The sequence below is a fragment of the Staurois parvus genome, unplaced genomic scaffold (genome assembly GCF_062004578.1).
Source record: "Staurois parvus isolate SC_StPar_1 unplaced genomic scaffold, SC_StPar_1.0 ptg001052l, whole genome shotgun sequence".
In the NCBI taxonomy this organism is placed as follows: domain Eukaryota; kingdom Metazoa; phylum Chordata; class Amphibia; order Anura; family Ranidae; genus Staurois; species Staurois parvus.
In genome coordinates, this window is record NW_028318848.1 from 726,602 (window position 1) to 739,803 (window position 13,202).

Below are 13,202 nucleotides of genomic sequence, written 5' to 3' on the forward strand. Positions count from 1 at the left end.
CATGGATAGAGTACAGTTAGAGTTGCCACCCGAGGACAGGAAGTGTGTTGCTGGCGAGATCACTGGGTGAAAATGGAAAAAAAAGAAAAGTATTGCAGCCGCCACATCTAGGGACTGAGAAGCTGCAATGCCGGACATCTGGGGTTTAGATAAACTTGAAACGTGTCCAGTCTGTGTATGTCCTGTGATCTAACGCTGCGCTCTGATTGGCTGATCTCAAACTTGGCTCTGATTGGCTGATCTCAGACTGGGCTCTGATTGGCTGATCTCACACTGCGCTCTGATTGCCTGATGTCACGCTGGGCTCTGATTGGCTGATGTCACGCTGGGCTCTGATTGGCTGATATCACGCTGGACTCTGATTGGCTGATATCACACTGGGCTGTGATTGGTTGATCTCACACTGGGCTCTGATTGGATGATCTCACACTGGACTCTGATTGGCTGACCTCAAACTTGGCTCTGATTGGCTGATTTCACGCTGGGATCTTATTGGCTTATCTCAGGCTGGGCTTTGATTGGCTCATCTCAGACTGGGCTCTGGCTGATCTCACACTGGACTCTTTTTGGCTGATCTCACACTGGGCTGTGATTGGCTTATCTCACACTGGGCTGTGATTGGTTGATCTCACACTGGGCTCTGATTGGTTGATCTGCTGCTGGGCTCTGATTGGCTGATGTCATGCTGGTCTCATGATTGGCAGATCTCACATTGGGCTCTGATTGGTTGATCTGCTGCTGGGCTCTGATTGGCTGATGTCACGCTTGTCTCTGATTGGCAGATCTCACATTGGGCTCTGATTGGCTGAGGGATTTCCTATACTTTCTGCATAGCGCTCATAGTGCCACCAGCAATTGTTACAATTGGCTGTGTTACAATTGGTGTGTTTCCTATGATTGTCGGCTCCATCTAGTGGCCGTATTGATGTATTTTCTTTTTTGTTCTGAGACTGATCTCACGCTGGGCACTGATTGGCTGACCTCAAACTTGGATTTGATTGACTGATCTCACGCTGGGCTCTGATTGGCTTATCTCAGGCTGGGCTTTGATTGGCTGATCTCACGGCGGGCTCTGATTTGCTGATCTCACACTGGGCTCTGATTGGCTGAGGTATTTCCTATACCTTCTGCATAGCGCTCATAGTGCCACCAGCAATCTCGTGGCTGCGTAACACTTGGTGTGTTTCCTATGATTGTCGGCTCCATCTAGTGGCCGTATTGATGTACTTTTATGTTTGTTGTATTTCAGGAGAATTCCGCATTGTGTCCTCTAGATGGGGCTGGCGATCACAATACACAACAAGTGTAACTCAGCCCTCAGCCAATCAGAGCTTTCTGCGATATTGCTGGTGACACAATGAGCAGCATGCAGAAAGTATAGGAAATCCCTCAGCCAATCAGAGCCCAGCAAGAGATCAGCAAACTACAAAACAAGTCCCCGCTGTGTAATGGAGGTGATGAGGGGGGGGGTCCTAATCTGGGTGACACCGCTGCTGGTCCATGGATAGAGTACAGCTAGAGTTGACACCTGAGGACAGGAAGTGTGTCTGGTGGGATCACTGGGAGAAAATGGGAAAAAAAAGAAAACTAATGCAGCCGCCACATCTAGGGACTGCGAAGCTGCAATGCTGGACTTCTGGGGTTTAGATAAACTTGAAACGTGTCCAGTCTGTGTATGTCTTGTGATCTCATGCTGCGCTCTGATTGGCTGATCTCACGCTGGGCTCTGATTGGCTGAATTCACGCTGGGCTCTGATTGGCTGATCTCAGACTGGGCTCTGATTGGCTGATCTCTCGCTGGAGTCTGATTTGCTGATCTCACACTGCGCTCTGATTGGCTGATGTCATGCTGGGCTCTGATTGGCTGATATCACGCTGGACTCTGATTGGGTGACCTCAAACTTGGTTTTGATTGGCTGATCTCAGACAGGCCTCTGATTGGCTGATCTCACGCTGGGCTTTGATTGGCTGACTGCACGCTGGACTCTGATTGGATGTTGTCACGCTGGACTCTGATTGGCTGATCTCACACTGGGCTCTGATTTTCTTTTCTCACGCTGGACTCTGATTGACTGATCTCACGCTGGGCTCTGAATGGCAGATCTCACGCTGGGCTATGATTGGCTGATCTCACGCTGGACTCTGGCTGATCCCACGGTGGGCTCTGATTAGCTTATCTCAGACTGGGCTCTGATTGGCTGACCTCAAACTTGGTTCTGATTGGCTGATCTCACGCTGGGCTCTGATTGACTTATCTCAGACTGGGCTCTGATTGGCTGACCTCAAACTTGGTTCTGATTGGCTGATCTCACGCTGGGCTCTGATTGACTTATCTCAGCCTGGGCTCTGATTGGCTGATCTCAGCCTGGGCTCTGATTGGCTGATCTCAGCCTGGGCTCTGATTGGCTGATCTCAGCCTGGGCTCTGATTGGCTGATCTCAGCCTGGGCTCTGATTGGCTGATCTCACTCTGGTCTCAGCCTGGGCTCTGAATGGCTAATCTCACGCTCGGCTCTGATTGGCTGATCTCGTTGTGGTCTCTGATTGGCTGATCTCGCGGTGGGCTTTGATTGGCTGATCCCACGCTGGGCTCTGATTGGCTTATCTCATAGAGTGCTCTGATTGGCTGATCTCATGCTGGGCACTGATTGGCAGATATCACACTGGGCTCTGATTGGCTGAGGGATTTCCTATACTTTCTGCATAGCGATCACAGTGCCACCAGCGATCTTGCGGAGAGCTCTGATTGGCTGAGGGCTGCGTTACACTTGGTGTGTTTCCTATGACAGTCGGCTCCATCTAGTGGCCGTATTGATGTACTTTCCTGTTTGTTGTATTTCAGGAGAATTCCACATTGTGTCCTCTAGATGGGGCTGGCGATCACAATACACAACAAATGTAACTCAGCCCTCAGCCAATCAGAGCTTTCTGTGATATCGCTGGTGACACAATGAGCACTATGCAGAAAGTATAAGAAATCCCTCAGCCAATCAGAGCCCAGCGTGAGATCAGCAAACTACAAAACAAGTCCCCACTGTGTAATGGAGGTGATGGAGGTCCTAATCTGGGTGACACCGCTGCTGATCCATGGATAGAGTACAGTTAGAGTGTTCACCCGAGGACAGGAAGTGTGTTGCTGGCGGGATCACTGGGTGAATATTGAAAAAAAAGAAAACCAATGCAGCCGCCACAACTAGGGACTGCGAAGCAGCAATGCCGGACTTCTGGGGTTTAGATAAACTTGAAACGTGTCCAGTCTGTGTATGTCCTGTGATCTCACACTGCGATCTGATTGGCTGATCTGCTGCTTGGCTGATCTCTAACTGCGCTCTGATTGACAGATCTCACGCTGGACTCTTATTGGCTGATCTCATGCTGGACTCTGATTGGCTGGACTCTGATTGGCTGATCTCACGCTGGGCTCTGATTTGCTGATCTCATGGAGTGCTCTGATTGGCTGATCTCATGGAGTGCTCTGATTTGCTGATCTCACAGAGTGCTCTAATTGGCTGATCTCAAGGAGTGCTCTGATTGGCTGATCTCACGCTGGGCTCTGATTGCCTGATCTCACGCTGGGCTCTGATTGGCAGATCTCATGCTGGGCTCTGGTTGGCTGAGGGATTTCCTATACTTTCTGCATAGTTCTAACAGTGCCACGAGCGATCTCGCGGGTTGCTCTGATTGGCTGAGGGCTGCGTTACACTTGGTATGTTTCCTATAATAGTCGGGTCCATCTAGTGGCCGTATTGATGTACTTTCCTTTTTGTTGTATTTCAAGAGAATTCCGCATTGTGTCCTCTAGATGGGGGTGGCAATCACAATACACAACAAGTGTAACTCAGCCCTCAGCCAATCAGAGCAATCCGCGAGATCGCTGGTGACAGAATGAGCACCATGCAGAAAGTATAGGAAATCCCTCAGCCAATCAGAGCACACCGCGAGATCAGCGAAATACAAAACAAGCCCCCGCTGTGTAATGGAGGTGATGAGGGGGGTCCTTTCTTTTTTTTTTTTAATTTAAATATTTATTAGTTTTTCATGTTATTACAAAATTTCCATAAGAAGAGACACAATACATATAAATAATCAATACATTTCTACCTTGCCCCTTCTAATTTCCTCTTTTCTTTCCCTCCCAACCCACTTTTACCCCCCTTCCCCCCTCCCTCCCCTCTGCAAGATCTCCAGTCTCTCAAGGCCCAATAACTTTTAAATAACTTCCTAGTTTAAAATTTTCTATATTTCTCTTTCAGTCCTGATTTTTCCCATTTTTCCCATCGCAAATAGTATAGTTCCAACCTGTCTTCCTGAATATAGTAAGATTTTTCCATTCTACTAATCTGGTTTACCCTATTGATCCAATCCTCCTCCGTCGGCACCTCTGTCTTCCACCAAAACTTGGGAATCAACCCTTTTGCAGCACTTAAGTAGTACCATACACCTGATTCTTTATATTTATTTACTGTTGTCTCAACATTATGTAGGAGACACATGGTTGGGTCTAATCCTATGTCATTTCCAGTTATTCTTTCTATTAATTTAACTATTGTCTTCCAGAAAACCTGAATTTTTGGACATTGCCACCATATGTGTAACCCCGTGCCCTCCTCCCCACATCCTCTCCAACACATTTTTGAATTCTCCCCCCTCATCCTGTGCTCAGTGCTCGGTGTAATATGCCATCGTGTCAGACATTTATAGTTAATCTCAACGTCTCTCATACTAACACTCTCGTGAACCAATCTAAATATCTTATTCTGTTGATCTTCATCTATCACCACCTCCATATCTCTTTCCCAATTTGTTATAAAAATTAACTTTGTGTCTAATTCAGTGAGTATTCTATAAATTTTTGTAACACCGTGTTTCCCATCTCTACGTGTTTCAAATAGCCTTTCAAACATATTCCACTCCTTTTTTAATCTCAAGGGCTTCGGGAGATTTCCAATAAAACATTTTAATTGATGATATTTCCACTCATCTATTTTAGTAAACATATCTCCTCCCCTCTCTTTCAATTCTTTAAATGTTCTCAATTCCCCCTCTACCAATACGTCTCTCAATTGGATATCTTCCTTTTTAAACCATCTCCCTGATATCTCATCTTTTCCTGGAGGGAAAAACTTCGTGTTTGCAAGAGGCATTAATTTAGAGTTGAACTCCCATTTCATGTGTTTATGTAAGTTATCCCATGTCCTTAAAGCATTTAAAGTGAAAGTGCTTGTGCTTTCTTTAATTCTTCTATAATGTGCTGGAACCCATATCATCTTACTCAAACTAATTCCACTCAGTTCATTTTCTATTTTTACTCAACTTTTCCCCTTATGGTTAAAAGTCCAATCATAAATTCTTGCTAAGATTACTGCTTTGTAATATCTCTTGACATCAGGTAGTCCCATCCCCCCTTTCTCTTTAGTCCTACTTAGTGTTTCATATGATATTCTTGGTTTTTTATTCCTCCATATATATCTTGTTAACATTCTTCTCATTATCTTAAAAAACGCCTCTGGGAGTTTGATTGGGATCATTTGAAATCTATAGAGTATTTTAGGTATAATTACCATTTTAATTAGGTTTATACATCCTAACCATGATGGGTTTCCTCCTTCTAATCTTTTTAGTTCGTCCTTAATCTCATTTATCAGAGAAATATAGTTTAATCTATACAGTTGTTTATATGAGGTAGCAAGTTTTATTCCTAGGTATTTTATATCTTTACTCTCCATATAAAGGGGAATTCTTTTTGTAACTTTTCTTTTTCGCTCTTTGGTATGTTGATGTTCAGAATCTCTGTTTTTGTTGGGTTAATTTTTAGATTTGATCGTTCACCATATTCCTTCAGGGTCTTCATTATACTAGGTAGTGTTATTCGGGGGTTGCCTACATAAAACAGTAGGTCGTCCGCAAAGGCCGCTACTTTATGTTCTATATTTTCTATCTGGATTCCCTTTACCCCTCCACTATTCCTTATTATTGATAACAGGGGTTCCAATGTCAAAACGTACAACAAGGGGGACAATGGGCAGCCTTGTCTTGTTCCATTGGACATCCCAATGGATTCCGACCTCTCCTCATTTACCGTGATGATTGCGGTGGGCTCCCTATATAATTTACCTATCCACTCACGCATTCTCTCTCCAATCCCCAACACTTCCAAGTTGTCCATCATAAAGCCCCAGTCCACTCTATCAAACGCCTTTTCGGCATCAATTGACAGGAGCACCACCGGGGCTTTCCCTTTTCTACTTTTCTGAATAAGCATTAAAGTTGTGAACCCATTGTCTCTACCCTCTCTCCCTGGGACAAAGCCCACCTGATCTCCATGGATCCATTCGGGCATTAGATCTTTCAGCCTATTTGCTAGGACCTTTGCATACAACTTGGTATCAGTGTTTAATAATGAAATTGGTCTGTAGCTAGAGCACTGAGAACGATCTTTTCCCTCCTTATGAATGAGAACGACATGGGCCTGAAGGGATTCCCTCCTCACCTCCATCCCACCTCCCAAGTCATTCATATACTTCTTTAACTTTGGTAACAGTACTTCACAAAATTTTTTATAGTACTTAACTGTATAACCATCCGGGCCTGGGCTTTTCTCTCCCCCTGTACTTCTTAATGCTGCTTCTATTTCTTCCTGGGAAATTTCCGCATCCAAAGAGTTCAATTGTGTTTCACTGAGCTTTGGCAATCCCGCATTTATTAAATATATCATCCTTTTTTTGTTAATACCTTCTCTAATTTCTTTTGGTGAACCTTGGTGACTGATGTTATACAACTTTCTATAATACTCCGTGAATACTTTAATGATTTCTTTAGTTGAGTGGACCAACTCCCCCTTAGGGCTTTTTATCTTTTCTATATAATTCCTGTTTTCTTTTTATTCAGGGCTCTCATTAAGTATTTTCCTGGTCTATCTCCCCATCTATATCTTTCACTTAATACTTTGTTATATACTCTTCTCCTCTCTTCTTCCATCAATCTCTCTAATTTGTCTTTTTTATCCATTAACTTCTGTCTTGTTTCTATTGTTATTTTCTTCTTATGTATCTGCTCCAAATCCAGGATTTCCTTTAAGAGTCCACTAACCCTCTCTCTTTTTTCTTCCTTGCTCTCATCGCAATCAAGATTCCTCTTATATATACCTTATGGCTTTCCCATACTGTAGCTGTCGATACTTCCTGTCTTGTTCTCCTTGAAATATACCTTAATCTCTTCCCTGATCTTCTGCACAATATCCTCGTCCAAGAGAAGAGCCTCATTTAACCTCCATCCTAAGCCTCCCGTCCACCTTCTACCCCATCCTGTTTTCATTATGACAGGGGCATGATCCGAGAAAGTTCTTGTCTCTATTTCTATTTTAACCAGCATTTCAATGAGTTGATGATCTATTAAAATGTAATCCAGTCTCGAGTATATCTCATGTGCATTAGAGAAGAAGGTATAGTCTCTGTCTTTCATATGCATCATTCTCCAGGTGTCCACCAGTTGGTACTCGTGGATCGCCTTCTTCAAAGCTCTCAGAGACCTACCCCCCTCTCTCTGCACAGGGGAGGTTGCATCCTTTTGTGGGTCCATACAGAGATTTAAATCTCCTGCTATTATCAAACTCCCTTTTTTAAAATATATCAATTTTTTCAGCAAACCCTTCAAAAAGATCTCCGGTTTCTTGTTGGGGCAATATATATTGGCTAGTGTACACTCAATTCCCTGTAGTTTACCTTTCAAGAACAGGAATCTCCCCTCCGGGTCAGTCTTTCTATCTTCCAACTCAAATCTCATATTCTTTGCCAATCCTATTGCCACCCCCTTTGCTCTTTTAATTGGAGAGTCAGCATAATACCATGTTGGATAATATTTGGATTTTAGTTTCACGTTTGATTCTATCTCAAAATGTGTCTCCTGTAAAAATACCACTGACGTTGCCCTGTGATGTAACTCTTTAAACAACTTAAATCTTTTCCCAGGACAATTCAACCCATTCACATTATATGTTATAAACTGTATTTCTTCCATCCTTCTTGATTCTATCTCTCTTCTGATTCGTCTGCTCCTATTAGGCCCGAATATCTTGCAGAATATTTGCCCCATATCCCCTCCTCCTCCTCCCTCCCGCCCCACCCCCACCCCCCCTCTCTTATTTTTCCCCTACCCATTTTTAGGCTTATAAACTGCCTACAAATCATATGTGGAACTGTTTCCACGTCTGATTTAAAATATTGGGCGTAAGCTCCGCCCATGGACGGCTCACCTCTCCTCCGACCTCCCCAGCTCCCCTTTCTCTATCAACTGGGTTCAGCAATAACCTTTACTTCCCCCCCTTAACCGGAGTTTCCAGAGGGACTTCCACTTCAACAGGGGGGATACAAGGGGGGCGAGGTAAAAAGAGAGAGAAGGAAAAAAGCATATAATTTACTTAATTCTCCCTCCCCTTTCTCCCCAACCCCAGGACCTCCCTCCCCCCCCCCCCCGACCCGCTGCCAGTCCTCCTTTCTTATATCATCCATATCTCCTTTTTCTTCTTCTTCCCACCCAACTATCTCCATTCTTTGCAAGTCCAGTCTATCACAAAAATCTCTCAATTCCTCCGGGAATCTCAGATATGCTGTAACCCCATTTCTCCAGCCAATTAGAGATGCTGAGGTACCCCATCTATATTGCACATTCTGTTTTCTCATTTGGTCTAATAGGGGTCTCAGGGATCTCCTTCTCCATAGAGTCTCTGATGTTAAGTCCGCAAAAATTTGAATAGTCAAGTCTCCATACTTAATTAATGATCTTCCCTTGATCTTCTTCCATATCTCATCTTTGACCCCAAATTTCTGGAAGTGGACAACTATATCTCTCGATCTTTCCCTCTCAGTAGCTTGTTTGAACTTTCCTATTCTGAACACTCCATCCAGTTCAATCACATCTGTTTCAGGTCTGTCTCTTATGGAGTTTAAGATTTTATTAACTAATTCATATAATGTTTCCCCTTTTGCAGACTCTGGAATTCCTCGCACCCTGAGGTTGCACCTTCTTTCTTTATTTTGCTTGAATTTCCATCCTATAGAGCAATTTTTTCTGGGTTTTCTCCAAATGGATTGTTTTTTTCCTTAAATTACACTGTTCAACAGGTAAAATGTTTTGGGCATAAAATTAGCTAATCTTACATAATTTTGGGGTGCTGAAAACGAAAATGACGCTAAAAAATGTTGATTGGCTCTAGTTTCCATGATATATTCACCCATCTAATGACGTAAGCCATTCAAAATTATGATGCAACTTCAGCTGCATATTGCGCAATTGATACTGGTGACCAATAGAAAATTGCATGTATACTGAGATGATGCAATATTAGCCTTTAATTGCATCACTTCACTGCATAAAAGCTGCAGTATCTGTAGCTGATTGTAGTTCGACAGCATCTTTACATTTCGTTTTATGCTTATATAGGCTACTCAGTAATGCCTCGAACTTGTGTGAATAAAGCAGATAATTTCTGCTATATCTGCGGTGAAATAACTTTTATCTCACAAAAAAGGAGGATAACAGGAATGATTAAGAAAGCCTACAACTTGTATTTTGGCTGCAAGATAGGAGACCAGGACAAGAGCTGGGCACCACATATATGCTGCAATTCTTGTGGGACGGCACTGGAGCAATGGTTGAATGGAAAAAAGGCATCTATGCCTTTCGCTGTGCCAATGATTTGGAGAGAGTCAACAGATCATGTTAGTAATTGTTACTTTTGTATGGTGCCTCCAATTGTAAAAGGGCTAAATAAGAAGAAAAAGTTATCTGTGCACTATCCAAATATTCCATCGGCAATACGTCCAGTTCCTCATGGAGAGGGGCTACCAATTCCTAAAGCACCAGAATCCTCCGTGGTTGAGTCAAGTGAGGAAGAACCTGAAGCGTGTAGTCACGTGCAGTTGTAAGAGATATCCCTTTCCTCGAATACAAGAGGAAAGCCAAGAGAAGCAAAACCGACACAAACTGAAGACAAAACTAGTGAGAATCCTAAGTATTAAAATGATTCAACTTAGCTTATGGCTATAATTTTTCTTGGTAATCCTATGCAATATATTATGCCATTTAGGCTTTGTTATGTAGTCAATATCACTTGCTTTATATTTGTGGAAAGACATCTATCTATATAATTATTGTGCATTATGTAGTCATTACGCCTATAGTAGAAAACTTTCCGTTTACAGAAAAACTAGAGCCAATTGACAAATTTCATTGTTATATTTGAACTCAGAATGTGAAATTCATTAAGAAATGGATCCTTTTGTTTCCAAAACTGGCAAAAAATAAAAATTTGTTGAACAGTGTTATCTATGGTTTGGGCCTGGGTTTTAACTTTCTCCTCTGTTTCTTCCATTCACGAAAGCAAATGTCCTAAGTCGTTTCGAATAACTGCCATTTCATGTTTTATCGTTTTCTCCAAACTTTGAAACATTTCTATCATCTCCTTCTTATTCGGTACTTGTAGTTCACCATCAAGCTCTTTTTTTCCCAAGCCATCCTCTATTTGTTGGCTACAACTGCTGTTCATACCCAGTGATAATCTAGGACTATTTCCTGAACTAGTGTCCATTTCCCCTTTAGCACTTGCGCCTTGGGCCCATTCTGGCGTAATATTTCCATATGATGTAAATTTCTTTATCGTGCCTGATTGAGACCCTTTGAGCCCTGCTCCCTTAGGACCTTTATTCTTCATATCCTCTAGATGTCTTTTGTCTTCTATATTCTCTAGATGGGGTTGTACCTCCCCTTTATGGTTTATGATCCAAACCGGTTTGCAGATTTTCCTTATATTTTGCTCTCCTAGGGCACCTGGGCCTCTTCTCTTCTATAGCCAGGGAATCCTCCCCTCTCCTCCTTGACCCCTTGGACCCTCAATGTCACTCAGGAGTCCACAACACAATAAACCACAATAAACCCCCCACAGCTCTCACTCACCCTTCTCTTCTCAGGACGGTGACTCCAAGCTTGGGTGGAGGGCCTTCACAGCAGCTCTGTCCTGAGGGGGGATTCCTCTGGCTTCTGACACTGTGCCTCGTTTTTTTCTTATCTCTCTGGGCTTCATCCCAGGGATGCAGGGTGGGTCCCCTAACACTCCCGAGTCTCCCTGACCCAGGATCGCACAGTCAACTGGCCGGGGGCCGCAGGCAGCAGCAAACCGGGGGCTGCAAACAGTAGAGGGTAGCAGTAAGCCGGGGGTTGTGGACATCAGAGAGCCGGTGACAGTAAGCCGGCGTCTCTCTGTTTCATCATGCAGCCGGCCGGCTTTCTCTTCCCCCAGAGATCCTCCGCGGCTGGTCACATGCCCCCACTACGTCACTTCGCCTCCCAGCTGTCCCGATCTCTCTCACACAAAGCGCCGGAGGGTCCGGCGCGTCACTCCAGCCTACGTCCGGCTCCCCTCTCCGGCTCTCCGGGCTCCATTCCACGGCCCTCCGGACTCCGGTGAGTCGGTTTCTGAGGGTCACTAGGGAGGTCGGGAAGCTGGACCTAGCCGAACGCTAGTGCCTCTCGCTCCCCACAGCCGCCATGTTCAGGCTCCTCCCTTCCTGATGAGGGGGGTCCTAATCTGGGTGACACCGCTGCTGATCCATGGATAGAGTACAGTTAGAGTTATCACCCAAGGACAGGAAGTGTGTTGCTGGCGGGATCACTGGGTGAAAATGGAAATAAAAGAAAACTAATGCAGCCGTCACATCTAGGGACTGCGAAGCTGCAATGCCGGACTTCTGGGGTTTAGATAAACTTGCAACGTTTCGAATCTGTGTATGTCCTGTGATCTCACGCTGCGCTCTGATTGGCTGATCTCACGCTGGGCTCTGATTGGCTGATTTCACACTGGGCTCTGATTGGCTGATCTCACGCTAGGCTCTGTTTGGCTGATCTCACATTGGGCTCTGATTGGCCGATCTCATGTTTGGCTCTGATTGGCTGATCTCATGGAGTGCGCTGATTGGCTAATCTCATGCTGCGCTCTGATTTGCTGATCTCAAGCTGGGCTCTGATTGGCTGATTTCATGCTGGACACTGATTGGCTAATCTCACAGTGGGCTCTGATTGGCTGATCTCATGCTGCGCTCTGATTGGCTGATCTCACGCTGCGCTCTGTTTGGCTGATCTCACGCTGCACTCTGATTGGCTAAAGGATTTCCTATACTTTCTGCATAGCGCTCATAGTGCCATCTGCGATTTCGCGGAGAGCTCTGATTGGCTGCATAACACTTGGTGTGTTTCGTATGATAGTCGGCTCCTTCTAGTGGCCGTATTGATGTACTTTCCTGTTTTTTGTATTTCAGGAGAATTCCGCATTGTGTCCTCTAGATGGGGCTGGTGATCACAATACACAGCAAGTGTAACTCAGCTCTCAGCCAATCAGAGCTTTCTGCGATATCGCTGGTGACACAATGAGCACAATGCAGAATGTATAGGAAATCCCTCAGCCAATCAGAGCCCAGCGTGAGATCAGCAAACTAAGCAAAACAAGTCCCCGCTGTGTATTAGAGGTGATGAGGGGGGGCCCTAATCTGGGTGACACCGCTGCTGATTCATGGATAGAGTACAGTTAGAGTTGCCACCCGAGGACAGGAAGTGTGTTACTGGCGGGATCACTGGGTGAAAATGGAAAAAAAAGAAAACTAATGCAGCCGCCACATCTAGGGACTTAGAAGCTGCAATGCCGGACTTCTGGGGTTTAGATAAACTTGAAACCGTGTCGAATCTGTGTATGTCCTGTGATCTCACGCTGGGCTCTGATTGGCTGATCTCACGCTGCGCTCTTATTGGCTGATCTCATGCTGGAATCCGATTGGCTGATCTCATGCTGGACTCTGATTGGCTTATCTCATGGAGTGCTCTGATTGGCTGATCTCACGCTGGGCTCTTATTGGCAGATCTCACACTGGGCACTGATTGGCAGATTTCACGCTGAGTACTGATTGGCAGATCTCATGGTGGGCTCTGATTGGCTGATCTCACAGTGGGCTCTAATTTGCTGATCTCACATTGGGCACATTGGGGTATAGAGCAGTAGCGGTGTCACCTAGATTAGGACCCCCCTTCACCTCCATTACACAGCGGGGACTTGTTTTGTAGTTCGCTGATCCAACGCTGGGCTCTGATTGGCTGAGGGATTTCTTATACTTTCTGCATGGTGCTCATTGTGTCATTGAGATCTTGCGGAGTGCTCTGATT